This window comes from Ranitomeya variabilis, chromosome 5, assembly GCF_051348905.1.
Source record: "Ranitomeya variabilis isolate aRanVar5 chromosome 5, aRanVar5.hap1, whole genome shotgun sequence".
In the NCBI taxonomy this organism is placed as follows: Eukaryota; Metazoa; Chordata; class Amphibia; order Anura; family Dendrobatidae; genus Ranitomeya; species Ranitomeya variabilis.
In genome coordinates this window covers 650,933,420-650,949,646 of record NC_135236.1, presented here as the reverse complement: position 1 = coordinate 650,949,646, position 16,227 = coordinate 650,933,420, and the positions used below count along the sequence as shown (strand labels likewise).

Here is a 16,227-nt window from a genome sequence, read left to right as displayed (position 1 = left end):
GGTTACTACTCAGGTTCGGCACCCCATACATCAACTGTTTCCCATGCTGTTATGGTTCTCAATGGCAAGAGAACATAGCCCAGCATACATAGGAACTAGCTCTTGGAAGGATGGAAACTTAAACTGACCATGAACTAAACCTGCCGCACAACTAACAGTAGCCGGGTAGCGTAGCCTGCGTTTTATCCCTAGACGCCCAGCGCCGGCCGGAGGACTAACTAATCCTGGCAGAGGAAAATATAGTCCTGGCTCACCTCTAGAGAAATTTCCCCGAAAGGCAGACAGAGGCCCCCACATATATTGGCGGTGATTTAAGATGAAAATGACAAACGTAGTATGAAAATAGGTTTAGCAAAATCGAGGTCCGCTTACTAGATAGCAGGAAGACAGAAAGGGTACTTTCATGGTCAGCTGAAAACCCTATCAATACACCATCCTGAAATTACTTTAAGACTCTAGTATTAACTCATAACATCATAGTGGCAATTTCAGATCACAAGAGCTTTCCAGACACAGAAACGAAACTGCAGCTGTGAACTGGAACAAAATGCAAAAAACAAACAAGGACAAAAGTCCGACTTAGCTGGAAGTTGTCTGGTAGCAGGAACATGCACAGAAAGGCTTCCGATTACAATGTTGACCGGCATGGAAGTGACAGAGGAGCAAGGTTAAATAGCGACTCCCACATCCTGATGGGAACAGGTGAACAGAGGGGATGATGCACACAAGTTCAATTCCACCAGTGGCCACCGGGGGAGCCCAAAATCCAATTTCACAACAGTACCCCCCCCTCAAGGAGGGGGCACCGAACCCTCACCAGAACCACCAGGGCGATCAGGATGAGCCCTATGAAAGGCACGGACCAGATCGGAGGCATGAACATCAGAGGCAGTCACCCAAGAATTATCCTCCTGACCGTATCCCTTCCATTTGACCAGATACTGGAGTTTCCGTCTGGAAACACGGGAGTCCAAGATTTTTTCCACAACGTACTCCAACTCGCCCTCAACCAACACCGGAGCAGGAGGCTCAACGGAAGGCACAACCGGTACCTCATACCTGCGCAACAATGACCGATGAAAAACATTATGAATAGAAAAAGATGCAGGGAGGTCCAAACGGAAGGACACAGGGTTAAGAATCTCCAATATCTTGTACGGGCCGATGAACCGAGGCTTAAACTTAGGAGAAGAAACCCTCATAGGGACAAAACGAGAAGACAACCACACCAAGTCCCCGACACAAAGCCGAGGACCAACCCGACGCCGGCGGTTGGCAAAAAGCTGAGTCTTCTCCTGGGACAACTTCAAATTGTCCACCACCTGCCCCCAAATCTGATGCAACCTCTCCACCACAGCATCCACTCCAGGACAATCCGAAGATTCCACCTGACCGGAGGAAAATCGAGGATGAAACCCCGAATTACAGAAAAAAGGAGACACCAAGGTGGCAGAGCTGGCCCGATTATTGAGGGCAAACTCCGCTAAAGGCAAAAAAGCAACCCAATCATCCTGATCTGCAGACACAAAACACCTCAAATATGTCTCCAAAGTCTGATTCGTCCGCTCGGTCTGGCCATTAGTCTGAGGATGGAAAGCAGACGAGAAAGACAAATCTATGCCCATCCTAGCACAGAATGCCCGCCAAAATCTAGACACGAATTGGGTTCCTCTGTCAGAAACGATATTCTCCGGAATACCATGCAAACGAACCACATTTTGAAAAAACAGAGGAACCAACTCGGAAGAAGAAGGCAACTTAGGCAGGGGAACCAAATGGACCATCTTAGAGAAACGGTCACACACCACCCAGATGACAGACATCTTCTGAGAAACAGGAAGATCCGAAATAAAATCCATCGAGATGTGCGTCCAAGGCCTCTTCGGGATAGGCAAGGGCAACAACAATCCACTAGCCCGAGAACAACAAGGCTTGGCCCGAGCACAAACGTCACAAGACTGCACAAAGCCTCGTACATCTCGTGACAGGGAAGGCCACCAGAAGGACCTTGCCACCAAATCCCTGGTACCAAAGATTCCAGGATGACCTGCCAACGCAGAAGAATGAACCTCAGAAATGACTTTACTGGTCCAATCATTAGGAACAAACAGTCTACCAGGTGGGCAACGATCAGGTCTATCCGCCTGAAAATCCTGCAAGGCCCGCCGCAGGTCTGGAGAAACGGCAGACAATATCACTCCATCCTTAAGGATACCTGTAGGTTCAGAATTACCAGGGGAGTCAGGCTCAAAACTCCTAGAAAGGGCATCCGCCTTAACATTCTTAGAACCCGGTAGGTATGACACCACAAAATTAAACCGAGAGAAAAACAACGACCAGCGCGCCTGTCTAGGATTCAGGCGTCTGGCGGACTCAAGATAAATTAAATTTTTGTGGTCGGTCAATACCACCACCTGATGTCTAGCCCCCTCAAGCCAATGACGCCACTCCTCAAAAGCCCACTTCATGGCCAAAAGCTCTCGATTCCCAATATCATAATTCCGCTCGGCGGGCGAAAATTTACGAGAAAAAAAAGCACAAGGTTTCATCACGGAGCAGTCGGAACTTCTTTGCGACAAAACCGCCCCAGCTCCGATTTCAGAAGCGTCGACCTCAACCTGAAAAGGAAGAGCAACATCAGGCTGACGCAACACAGGGGCGGAAGAAAAGCGGCGCTTAAGCTCCCGAAAGGCCTCCACAGCAGCAGGGGACCAATCAGCAACATCAGCACCCTTCTTAGTCAAATCAGTCAATGGTTTAACAACATCAGAAAAACCAGCAATAAATCGACGATAAAAGTTAGCAAAGCCCAAAAATTTCTGAAGACTCTTAAGAGAAGAGGGTTGCGTCCAATCACAAATAGCCCGAACCTTGACAGGATCCATCTCGATGGAAGAGGGGGAAAAAATGTATCCCAAGAAGGAAATCTTTTGAACCCCAAAAACGCACTTAGAACCCTTCACACACAAGGAATTAGACCGCAAAACCTGAAAAACCCTCCTGACCTGCTGGACATGAGAGTCCCAGTCATCCGAAAAAATCAGAATATCATCCAGATACACGATCATAAATTTATCCAAATAATCACGGAAAATGTCATGCATAAAGGACTGAAAGACTGAAGGGGCATTTGAAAGGCCAAAAGGCATCACCAAATACTCAAAGTGGCCCTCGGGCGTATTAAATGCGGTTTTCCACTCATCCCCCTGCTTAATTCGCACCAAATTATACGCCCCACGGAGATCTATCTTAGAGAACCACTTGGCCCCCTTTATGCGAGCAAACAAATCAGTCAGCAGTGGCAACGGATATTGATATTTAACCGTGATTTTATTCAAAAGCCGATAATCAATACACGGCCTCAAAGAGCCATCTTTCTTAGACACAAAGAAAAAACCGGCTCCTAAGGGAGATGACGAAGGACGAATATGTCCCTTTTCCAAGGACTCCTTTATATATTCTCGCATAGCAGCATGTTCAGGCACAGACAGATTAAATAAACGACCCTTAGGGTATTTACTACCCGGAATCAAATCTATGGCACAATCGCACTCCCGGTGCGGAGGTAATGAACCAAGCTTAGGTTCTTCAAAAACGTCACGATAGTCAGACAAGAATTCAGGAATCTCAGAGGGAATAGATGACGAAATGGAAACCAAAGGTACGTCCCCATGCATCCCCTTACATCCCCAGCTTAACACAGACATAGCGTTCCAGTCGAGGACTGGGTTATGAGATTGCAGCCATGGCAATCCAAGCACCAACACATCATGTAGATTATACAGCACAAGAAAGCGAATAATCTCCTGATGATCCGGATTAATTCGCATAGTTACTTGTGTCCAGTATTGTGGTTTATTATTAGCCAATGGGGTGGAGTCAATCCCCTTCAGAGGTATAGGAGTTTCAAGAGGCTCTAAATCATACCCACAGCGTTTGGCAAAGGACCAATCCATAAGACTCAAAGCGGCGCCAGAGTCGACATAGGCATCCGCGGTAATAGATGATAAAGAACAAATCAGGGTCACAGATAGAATAAACTTAGACTGAAAAGTGCCAATTGAAACTGACTTATCAAGCTTCTTAGTACGCTTAGAGCATGCTGATATAACATGAGTTGAATCACCACAATAAAAGCACAACCCATTTTTTCGTCTAAAATTCTGCCGTTCGCTTCTGGACAGAATTCTATCACATTGCATATTCTCTGGCGTCTTCTCAGTAGACACCGCCAAATGGTGCACAGGTTTGCGCTCCCGCAGACGTCTATCGATCTGGATAGCCATTGTCATGGACTCATTCAGACCCGCAGGCACAGGGAACCCCACCATAACATCCTTAACGGCATCAGAGAGACCCTCTCTGAAATTCGCCGCCAGGGCGCACTCATTCCACTGAGTAAGCACAGACCATTTACGGAATTTTTGGCAGTATATTTCAACTTCATCTTGCCCCTGAGATAGGGACATCAAGGCTTTTTCCGCCTGAAGCTCTAAATGAGGTTCCTCATAAAGCAACCCCAAGGCCAGAAAAAACGCATCCACATTGAGCAACGCAGGATCCCCTGGAGCCAATGCAAAAGCCCAATCTTGAGGGTCGCCCCGGAGCAAGGAAATCACAATCCTGACCTGCTGAGCAGGATCTCCAGCAGAGCGAGATTTCAGGGACAAAAACAACTTGCAATTATTTTTGAAATTTTGAAAGCAAGATCTATTCCCCGAGAAAAATTCAGGCAAAGGAATTCTAGGTTCAGATATAGGAACATGAACAACAAAATCTTGTAAATTTTGAACTTTCGTGGTGAGATTATTCAAACCTGCAGCTAAACTCTGAATATCCATTTTAAACAGGTGAACACAGAGCCATTCCAGGATTAGAAGGAGAGAGAGAGAGGAAGGCTGCAATATAGGCAGACTTGCAAGTGATTCAATTGAAAGCACACTCAGAACTGAAGGAAAAAAAAAATAAAAAAAAAAATTTTTCAGCAGACTTCTTTTTTCTCTCCTTTCTCTGCCAATTAATTTAACCCTTTGTGGGCCGGTCAAACTGTTATGGTTCTCAATGGCAAGAGAACATAGCCCAGCATACATAGGAACTAGCTCTTGGAAGGATAGAAACTTAAACTGACCATGAACTAAACCTGCCGCACAACTAACAGTAGCCGGGTAGCGTAGCCTGCGTTTTATCCCTAGACGCCCAGCGCCGGCCGGAGGACTAACTACTCCTGGCAGAGGAAAATATAGTCCTGGCTCACCTCTAGAGAAATTTCCCCGAAAGGCAGACAGAGGCCCCCACATATATTGGCGGTGATTTAAGATGAAAATGACAAACGTAGTATGAAAATAGGTTTAGCAAAATCGAGGTCCGCTTACTAGATAGCAGGAAGACAGAAAGGGTACTTTCATGGTCAGCTGAAAACCCTATCAATACACCATCCTGAAATTACTTTAAGACTCTAGTATTAACTCATAACATCAGAGTGGCAATTTCAGATCACAAGAGCTTTCCAGACACAGAAACGAAACTGCAGCTGTGAACTGGAACAAAATGCAAAAAACAAACAAGGACAAAAGTCCGACTTAGCTGGAAGTTGTCTGGTAGCAGGAACATGCACAGAAAGGCTTCTGATTACAATGTTGACCGGCATGGAAGTGACAGAGGAGCAAGGTTAAATAGCGACTCCCACATCCTGATGGGAACAGGTGAACAGAGGGGATGATGCACACAAGTTCAATTCCACCAGTGGCCACCGGGGGAGCCCAAAATCCAATTTCACAACACCATGCTGTCATCTGTGTGAGTATTCATTAGCCAGCGACTGTGCTATAAATGAATAAATAGAAAAATAAATGACGTGGGGTCTATTCTGCTTTTGATAACCAGCGCAGGCAAAACCGACAGTTGTGGGCTGCAACTCTCAGCTGTCAAATTTGTTATGGCTGATTATGAAATAGATGAGTCCCACCCATTTTTTAAATTATTTAAATAAATCATTTAAAAAACAGCGTGGGACCCCCATGATTTTTGACAATCAGGCAAGCTAAAGCAGACAGCTGGGGGCTAGTATTCTCAGACTGGTAAGTGGCTATGGATATTGCCCCCCCAGCCTAAAAATAGCACCCTGCAGCCCCAGAAAAAGCACATCAATTAGATAATAGAAGAAATTGGAGTCCGGCTCAACAGGACTGGATTTTCCTTTTCTTTTACCTTTCAAAATAACATATAGTGCATACAAAAGAAAAATTTACATGGTCAACGTGACCCAGTTGATGCGTTTTGACTGCACTAAGCAGTCAACTGGGTCATGTCGACCATGTAAATTTTTATTTTGTATGCACTATATTTTCTTTTGAAAAATGAAAGAAAAGGAAAATCCAGTTCTGTTGATTCGGACTCCAATTTTTTCTATTATCCTTGATGTGAGGCCAGGGCGAGGCCGGTGTCTGAGCCCCAAGTGGCTAAGCATAGAGCAACTGGGTGAGCTGGAATCAAGTTTTTATAAGGATCAATTCTGGTGCTTTGCCCAGCTCTTCCCACTTATCCTGTGGCAGTGGCAAGTGGGGTAATATTTGTGGGGTTGATGTCACCTTTGTATTGTCTGGTGATATATAGCCCACAGGTTACTAATAGAGAAGCGTCTATAAGACACCTATCCATTACTAATCCCACAGTCATATTGTAAATAGTAGGTTGGCAAGTGTGGTAAGAGGCTTGTGGCTGATGTCAGCTGCTTTATAGCCACTGACATCAAGCTCTGAAATCTCATAGCTAGATTGTTAAACTGTTAAAATAAATAGCCAGAATAAAATCCTTTCATTGAAATATTGACACAGACTCATTTATTTGAAACAAAAATAAAAAAGCACCTTTACTCACCTTTACACCTAATCCATTGAAGCCCATGTCACTTGTAAAAGACAAAATAATAACCAACCATAATACTTTCTTTTACACTTAATTCACCAATGCCCATGTCCCCTGTAAAAGAAGAAAATAATAAACAATTGATAAGATAATCCATATCTGTCCCACTGTCCCACGAATCCGGATGATTTTGATAGCGGTCACCTCAGTGAGGCGAACGCTATCCACGCCAGCCGGGATCACACTGAGACAGGGGCATTATCACGCTTCTACAGTGTGTAGCACTGAGCTCCCGTGAGATAGGTCACTGGAGTTCATAGCGGATGAACCCCTGATAAACTCACAGCACTGCTCGCTGCGTGAGAACTTTCTATTACAGTAGGTGCACCTCTTCACGGGTGGCTGCTGGCTGCTATTTTTAGGCTGGTGGGGCCAATATCCATAGCCCCTTAGCAGTCTAAGAATACTAGCCCCTAGCTGTCTACTTTAACCTGTTTGGTTGTCAAAAGTGGCATAACTAGAGTACTGTGGGCCCCAGGGCAACATTTTTGATCTGGACCTCCCACACCCAACCAGCATGTTGCTCAGGTACCTGGGCCCCAGTGACGTTGCCAAAGTCTATGAAAACATATACATTTGCCCTGAGTAAATTAAGGAAAAATATACAGATAAGACATAAATCTCACAGAAAACACGACAAAACAATATGTAATACATCTAAATAATAGTCATACAGTTACCAAATAACACATATTATCATCACTGTTCTGTTACTGAGCAAAGCTCACTATACCAAGACCAATATCACTATACAATAGCATACTACCAGCATGTACAGTGGTGACTGAGTAATACCACCATACTGACATACTGACTACTAAGAAAAGCCACAGTACTAACACTAATATTACCACCCGTGATAGTTATACACATGAGCTCTATATATAGTATATAGTGCAAGTGTCAGGAGACATTATACACATTGCTGTTCCAAGTCCAAGGTGACATCCATCTTACCCAGATTTGATGTTCTGTGCTGCTCGTAATGCCGTCCAGCATATCTGGCTAGGCAGGTGCCATTGAGTATATCCAGACCTGCTGTTGTATGCTGTACTGGGTAACGTCCTATGTATGCGTCTGTCTATCCATTTATCTAACTATCTTCTTTTATTATTCATTTTGTCCAGACACAAATGTGCATTCATTCAGTAGAAAATAGCTTGATATGTATATGTAGGAAATATGATGCAGATGGTGACTTCTCATATCCCTGTACCTGCCTAATAAGTCTCAGTGGTGCCACGTTGTGTTTTTATACATATTTATACCTTCTGCTCATGAACTTGAATATAATAAAATCCCATCTGTGTACGGTTTCAGTAGTCCAGTGCCGTTCTTCAGCTATTGCATAATAGATGATGGAAAAGATGGAATATGGGGGTGATTCAGTTCTCTTACCTCTTGAAATGCTTGCAAGTCTGAACTGTTCAGCAGTCTATGGTAATTATTCTTATTGAATGAAAGGATGATTTTGATAATTTTACGGAACCAAGGAAGGGTATTCCAGTGGTCAATATTACAGTTTACTTAAAAGTAAAATGGAATGTGAAATCTAAGGGGTCATCTGGTTTCCTGGTTATTCTGCTCATTAAGGTATAGACAATCCCAAGAGAAACCAAATTAGATCTGCTCGTTAGTCTGCATCTAAAAAGGAGTGATCACACCTTGGAGAGCTGTTGCACCAAGTGGACTGACATGAATCATGGATCCAACACGAGAGATGTCAATTGAAACAAAGGAGAGGATTATCAAACTCTTAAAACAGGGTAAATCATCATGCAATGTTGCAAAAGATGTTTGTTGTTCACAGTTAGCTGTGTCTAAAATCTGGACCAAATTCCAACAACATGGGAAGGTTGTTAAAGGCAAACATACTGGTAGATCAAGGAAGACATCAAAGCATCAAGACCGGAAACTTCAAGCAAAATGTCTCCATAACAGGAAATGCAAAACAAAACAAATGAGGAACAAATGGGTGGAAACTGAAGTCAATGTCTGTGACCGAACTGTAAGAAACCGCCTAAAGGAAATGGGATTTACATACAGAAAAACTAAGCGAAAGCCATCATTAACACCTAAACAGAAAAAAACAAGGTTACAATGGGCTAAGGAAAAGCAATTGTGGACTGTGGATGACTGGATGAAAGTCATTCAATGAAGAATCACAAATCTGCATTGGGTAAGGTGATCATGCTGGAACTTTTGTTTGGTGACATTCCAATGAGATTTATAAAGATGACTGCCTGAAGAGAACATGCAAATTTCCACAGTCATTGATGATATGGGGCTGCATGTCAGGTAGAGGCACTGGGGAGATGGCTGTCATTACATCTTCAATAAATGCACAAGTTTATGTTGATATTTTGGACACTTTTCTTATCCCATCAATTGAAAGGATGTTTGAGGATGATGAAATCATTTTCAAGATGATAATTCATCCTGCCATAGAGCAAAAACTGTGAAAACATTCCTTGAAAGAAGACACATAAGGTCAATGTCATAGCCTGCAAATAGTTCGGATCTCAATCCAATTGAAAATCTTTGGTGGAAGTTGAAGAAAATGGTCCATGACAAGGCTCCAAGCTGCAAAGCTGATCTGGCAACAGCAACCAGAGAAAGTTGGAGCCAGATTGATGAAGGGTCCTGTGTGACACTCATTAAGTCCAGGCCTCAGAGACTGCAAGCTGTTAGAAAAGCCAGAGGTGGTGCAACAAAAGACTAGTGATGTTTTGGAGTGTTTTTTAACTTGTTTGGTTTTCATGATTCCATAATATTTTCCTCAGAATTGAGTGATTCCATAATATTTTCACTATGCTTGGTTAAAAAAAAGTAACCATTACTGACTACCACATTTTGTGTTCTTGATTTCTTTTAGTTTTTCTTAAAGCCAGAAAGTTGCCATTTGAAATGACTTTAGTTTTGTGCCATGTCTGTGATCTGCTTTTTTATACAAAATTAAACAACTGAATGAACATCCTCCAAGGCCGGTGATTCCATAATTTTTGCCAGGGGTTGTACTTGAAGAAATCAGTCCAACGTAACTTATCACCCTTTCACAGGATTAGATTGCTAATTTTTAAGGGAACAACTAATGGGATTGCAATGGATCCTGAGAGTTTGGTTCTGGCATCTCAATACAGTGATGCTCATGCAGGTGCAACCATCACCTCATTTATTGCCTAAGTAACTAATAGAGATCACTGAGTAAAGCACTATCCGCTAGATAGCCCATAAGTTCTTATGATGGGCCAACCCCTCTAATAAGTAAGATGGTCCAGCAAGCCCTTTGTCAAATGACCGTCCTATATGCAGGCATGTTCAGTTTGCTGTCCCAGCCATATATCAACAACTTGTTAGTTTCACCCCAACACCTGGAGCATACGGCTCAGTAGACACTATGGACCCTGGTCCTTTTATTACCCATAGGATCAGCTTCCTTCTCTTCACTTAATTTCCATACCCTTGGACCTTCTAACCCAGTCTCACACCTCCTCTATATTTCTTATCCTGACCTTCCCCCCATTGACCCATCAGAGTTATGAATTCTTCTCAAAGGACCCTCCTATATGCAAAACTATACTTAGGTTTTCCTTTACTTGAGGCAGAGGTTCAATTTGTTGCCCTAGCTATATATCTACTCCTGGTTTATGCTGACCTAGCACCTGAAGCATATGGCGCTGTAGATCCTCTGGACCCTTGCCCTGTTATGTAATTTAGGACCAGATTCCCTTCACTTCATTCCCTTCCTTTGGGACTCCTTAATCAAGTCTCACACTTCATTCATATTTTCTTTATCCTGACCTTCCAACCATTGACCTCGCAGAGATAAGACTTCTTCTCAATGGACCCTCCTATATGCAAAATAGCGTATGGTCTTTCTTTCACCCGTGTCAAAAGTTCAATTCCATTTTCTGTCCTAGCCGTATATCTGCAGACCTTCTTCAAGCCTTCCCAGCAGCTGACACCTGGAGTATATGACCTGATAGATTGTCTTGCTACTCCCGCTATGTTAGAAATCTATGGTCCCTCTCTTTTTCATAGTATCAGCTTCTCATCACTCACCTTTGGACCTTTGAAGCCAGCCTCTCTAACCTCCACTATATTTCATAGCCTGACCTTCCGTCTATTGATGCGTGTAAGTTACCATTCGAGCAAAACCTTCAGAGATGATACCTACATGTACCTACACAAAGAAAAGGACACACTCATTTAGGTGAATAAGCATTCCAAATTCCATTTTTGTTGCCCAGTAGGACATTTTGTTCTCTTTCCATTAGATGCTTCTGTTTTGTTTTGTTTTATTTTCAGATGACTATTTTTGGACAGTGATGGGATATCTATTAATGGTCATCTTACCTCATTAAGTATCTTTGTGGCGTTGATTTTTTAAGTTATTTGTAATCCAGGAAAGAACACCCTTTCATTCATTCAGCAAACCTCTTCTGATGAAGCTAGATGTGAAACGCGCGTCAGGGGCACATGATGAAGCATGATTGACGATAGGTCTGTGACTCCTTTCTAGTTGTATTTTGGGAGGCCTTGAGTTGAGGATAATTGACAATGACTAATATGCATCGTGTACTTTATTGACTCTATGTGGCTGTACAGGTCGCTATGTTCCTTGTATTTACCTTTGAACTCTGAACTATTACTGTTAAATAAGTATATGACCTGGATGCATATCCTAGCTTCTTTTCTATGTATTTACAGTGATTTCTACCCATGGGTCCCACCACCATAGATGATGTCTCTTTATAGGCATGTATATTAGATTCCCCTTCTTTAAATATGCACATTTATGAACAGTAAATATGCACACAAGTGTAATTATCGCAAAGATGTACTAGTAACACATAGTTACACATAGACACATAGTAACACCTTTTTACTGCCAGGTAGCTTGACTGATCCTTAATGAATGTATTTTTTACTATGAATTATCCCACTGATTTTTCCGGGATTACTCAGTATACCATTTTACTGATTTGTTATAAGGAATTTTGGCAAATTGGGCAGATCCTAGTCCTGCCCCCAAGTGCATTTTCTAATCTGGTTTGGATCATTTCCAGAGCAATGATATGGACATGACTAACAAGTATGTGGGGTAGGATGGAAATCATTGGCATGTTATCAAAGGCCATGGACACCAACGTCATTCAACGTCCAAAATTGGAATATTCCTTTAATTTCTTTCACTGTCCCTCGCCTACTGAATGCATCACTTTCAAAACACAATTTGATATTTTAGGCTCGATAAACAGAATAAAAAATAAACTCACAAAAAAACAGGATATGCGTGCCCTATAGCAACGCTTCGTAGATAATGATGGTTCCCTGACCCCTGTGGTTTTCATTGCTTTTAAAAGCTGGAGTTAAATAGGTTACATAACAGGGAAGCGGGACTCTGGCTCTGAACCAACCAGTCCAAGGGTCTCCTTTATTCCATAGACAGGGAGACACAAAAGGGCCCGATCCACAGGAAGCTGTTGCCATGGTAAATTGCTTTGCTCTAAAACATGGTCTGCATTTTGTAAGCTAAAATCTAAGCAGTGAGCGAAAAACAAGGGGGGAAATCCTCAATGCCTCTTGGACCACAGGAAAGCAGAGGTGAATAAAAAAAAATCAAAAAGTACTAAAGATTTTGCTTCTTTATGGACTCTCTATCATAATGCGGACTTTGTATATAGCAGCTGGCAAGAAGGTGCCATGGGCTAGCACAAGCCCATACGTATTTGGTAATGTCTACAGTATGTGGGAAGCTGAGGCCCTTTCTTCATGGATTTTCATTTAATACTTTAAGGTACCCAACACATGGAAAACAATTCTCGTTGCCAGTCAACATACTGAATGGCAAATACTCAACAAGACTGTACCTGCTTTGGGGGAAAATGTGGCATTACAGTCTGACTAGAGAAATCGATGGTTGACCATATAATGCGTGTTAGCCCACCACAGCATGGACTACTCTAATTCCTATTTTACTCAGAGAGTTTTTGATAAGTGACCCCCTTAAATGTCTGTTTGCACTAATAAATTCCTTGAAGATTGTCTTTAAGCAGTTAAAGGGAACCTGACAGGTCCCCTGTGGTCTGTAACCCCCTTCAAATCTCAACTTTCTTACCTATACGACATTGCACCTCTGAAGCCGGATGTATGTTTCCCGTCCTCATGTCCAGAAGCGAAGAAAATCTGTTCCAGCAGATCTTGGCTCCTTTGTCTCCTTTGTGGTCCTCAGCTGTCCTCTTTGCTTCCAGACAAGACATGCGCGGTGCTCTTATGAAGCTGGGAAGCATACAACCGGCTTCAGAGGTGCAATGACGTGTAGGTAAATCATGTGATCACATCCAGAGCGATTGGATAACATGTTGAGTGGGATGACTTGTTTGGCCAAAATATCTAAGATTTATTCCCTGTCTTTGTGTTATCATCAGTTCCTCATGGGCGGTCTCTTTATCAGCACTCTCTACACTGAACACTCCCCAATCCCTCCACTCTGTGCTTGAGTGACAGTTGTTGAAGTCTCCTCATTCGATGCCACAATCACCAATCAGAAGGAAGAAGTCTAGAAGTATACAGTGCAGACAGCCTTGGATAACTCACATGAGCAGACCACCCATGAGGAGCTTAAAATTACGGCACAAATAGAATTAAAACTAGGATTCCTAGGACTAGTACTCCTTTTAATCACTGCAGAATATGCTAGGACATGTAGTCACCAGTACGGAAGTAAAGTACTGAATTTCTTTTTTTTGGTAGCTACAGTAAATACACAGTCATCACTGATTTCCATTACAAAAAATGAAGAATGATTATTAATATTACATGCATTTTTTTCTAGTTGTAGATGGAAATTATCGTTAGTTTTCGCTTGATAATTATTATGATTGCATATGTTTTCCACCTATGTCCAAAACGTAGGTTGGTTTACCATTTAATATGTGATAATTAATGTATGATAAGACCCATTTATGTACTAATAAGTGTCAGATATGACTAAGCCCATATGCATATTCTACTCTTTCACTCAGCTTTGCTAAAAAAAAAGGCCAAATGTATTCAAAGTGATTAACAAGATGAAAGTTGAAACTTGAGTCATTTTTTGGAGAGAGACACCCACACACTAAATTATATGGATTTAATATATAGCTATTTACTACTAATATTTTCCAAGCTAGGAGTAACTTTCCCGAAACAAAGTGGTTTCAGCAAAAAAAAAAGTCATTTGTGTCTGCATAACAATTTAATTAATGTATTTATTTCCTTTTGACAAAAAAATAACTATTGTTCCCAAAGCCTTGTCAACGCAAAAACCACTTTGTGGCAGTGTCGCTGAAAATTTGCTCTAGCTGGATATTTATAATCTCATAGGTTCATATCCATTTGCATATGGTAATTCCATTATTTTCTTTTAGTTTTTATGCAGGGTAACATCTTTCAGTGAATTTCGAGGCAGTGAGGCTGCTAGACGTGCCTCAGTTGGGTCCTTCTAACTGGAGGCCAATAGGCCAAGCGCCATAGATCATCTTGTTACTCTCATTACAGTCCAAGTGGTGCAAAAATAGCAGTTACGGTACATGCAAAACAGTGACGGGATTTTCCTTTAGTGCTGTCATCTCTTCCATCTCAGCACTCTACTATGCTAAAGCCTTCCTGCTTGGTGGGTCCTTAGAGGAGAAAGGATTAGATGTGGATGGGTTCTTCAAAGTTCTGTAGGTGTTTTAATCTATTAGAAGGGTAGTCTGGTCGCAAGATGTTGGTGATCTGTTAATTGTAAAGCTCACCCTTTGAAGTGAATCCATTAAGCTTCTGGTTCGAGTAGGTACACGGACACAGGTTGTTGGTGCAGTCTTCCAGAGGATACATGGAGTCGAAGACTTGGACAATCTGGAATCTCAGGAGAAATCAGACAGATTGAGTGGAACCCAACAGTGATGGATGCAAGTTGAAAACTCAAATACAGGTAATGGAGCAAACTAAACATGGAACGCTAGACTCTAAATCCCAAGACACAGGCGTGTCAATGGGCCCTAAATAGGTCTAGGAAGATGATGTAATTGATCCACGCCGGGCAACCTCGAAAAACTGACGTTGCTACAATGGGAGAAGAACCCAAGAGAAGGCATTGTCGCCCAGGATACCTGGGACAAAGGTGTAACATTGACGTCTCCTTAAGATGGTCATCAATATCAGATTGGTCCACTACCCAACGCCACTTACTTATTGTCTGTTGCAAGCTTCTGTGCCAGTGGGATGTAAACACATGGTGAGATGCAGCAGAACAGCTCCTAAAGAAGAAACTTCAGATGAGAATAGGAGATGATCTTCAATACCTCGCCGCAGCAACTATACATTGAATAGAGCTGTGCAGGAGTTTATAATACCTGATCGATGGGTGATGACAGAGGTTGGAACCCCACCTATTTGATATTGACGGCCTATCCTAATGATAGGGAATCATATGAAATCCTAATGTATTAAAATTAAGCTTCACCTTAAAAAATGTTGTGGACTGACTAACAACACAAAGTGCAAACAGTCATGTAAAATGGGATGCTATATATGTGTACCGTGATATAGTCTATACTGATCCTGTACTGAACCTCTACCAGCGGAGATTGGAACCCTAGGGGGGTAACATTGTGATGCCTCCGCTCCTCTGAGGCAGTCCCTAAGGTGCCCTAGTGTGCCCTATATATAACAATGTGTCACCGTGATTATACACATAGTGTGCCAATAGCACTATACTATAAAGTCATTCCTACAGCACTAAGGGTTACATCAAACAAAAATACCCAAAACTAGAGATCAGAAGGATATATGACAAGTAATTATGAAGAGAGTAAATCTTGGAGAGTGCTGATTCCAACCATAATCAGTGCAATCAACCTGTCAAAGTAGAGTATTGCTCCAATATCCTAGGAATCATGAACCCCAACACTTAAAATATCAATATAATATCTCTCTATTTGTAGAGGAATCTCAGAAGAGATCAGGTTGGATAGAGTGGAACAAAGCACGGATGGAAGCAAGTGAGGCACAGCAAGTAGAGCACACCAAACATAGAGGTCTAGAAACGCAATTCCAACGCACACGTGTATATGTCAATGGGCCTAAAATAGGTCTAAGTATCTGATGTCATTGGTCCACGTCGGTCAACCTGCAAAATGTGGAGCTCAACAGAGTGCAGCAGACCCAGAAGAGGGGAGCAAAGCCCAGGACAGATGTGTAACAGTCTGTCTGCATTCTAGCAATTCTGTTTTCTACTTTTCCAATAGAATTGATGCATTCTACAAAGTGCTGTGT

General features: G+C 42.3%; 1 long non-coding RNA gene across 2 annotated transcripts; it reads right to left on the bottom strand.

Moving 5' to 3' along the window:
• Window positions 1-14,159: 14,159 nt before the first annotated feature.
• LOC143773999 (uncharacterized) lies at window positions 14,160-15,274 on the bottom strand. 2 transcript variants are annotated; one of them, XR_013215452.1, is made up of 3 exons: window positions 15,142-15,274; window positions 14,706-14,815; window positions 14,160-14,588 (listed from the first exon to the last, which is right to left on the bottom strand). It is a non-coding gene; the product is annotated as an uncharacterized LOC143773999 (long non-coding RNA). The 2 variants fall into 2 exon arrangements; XR_013215451.1 differs by having other exon boundaries at window positions 14,160-14,815.
• Between the last annotated feature and the right edge of the window lie 953 nt (window positions 15,275-16,227).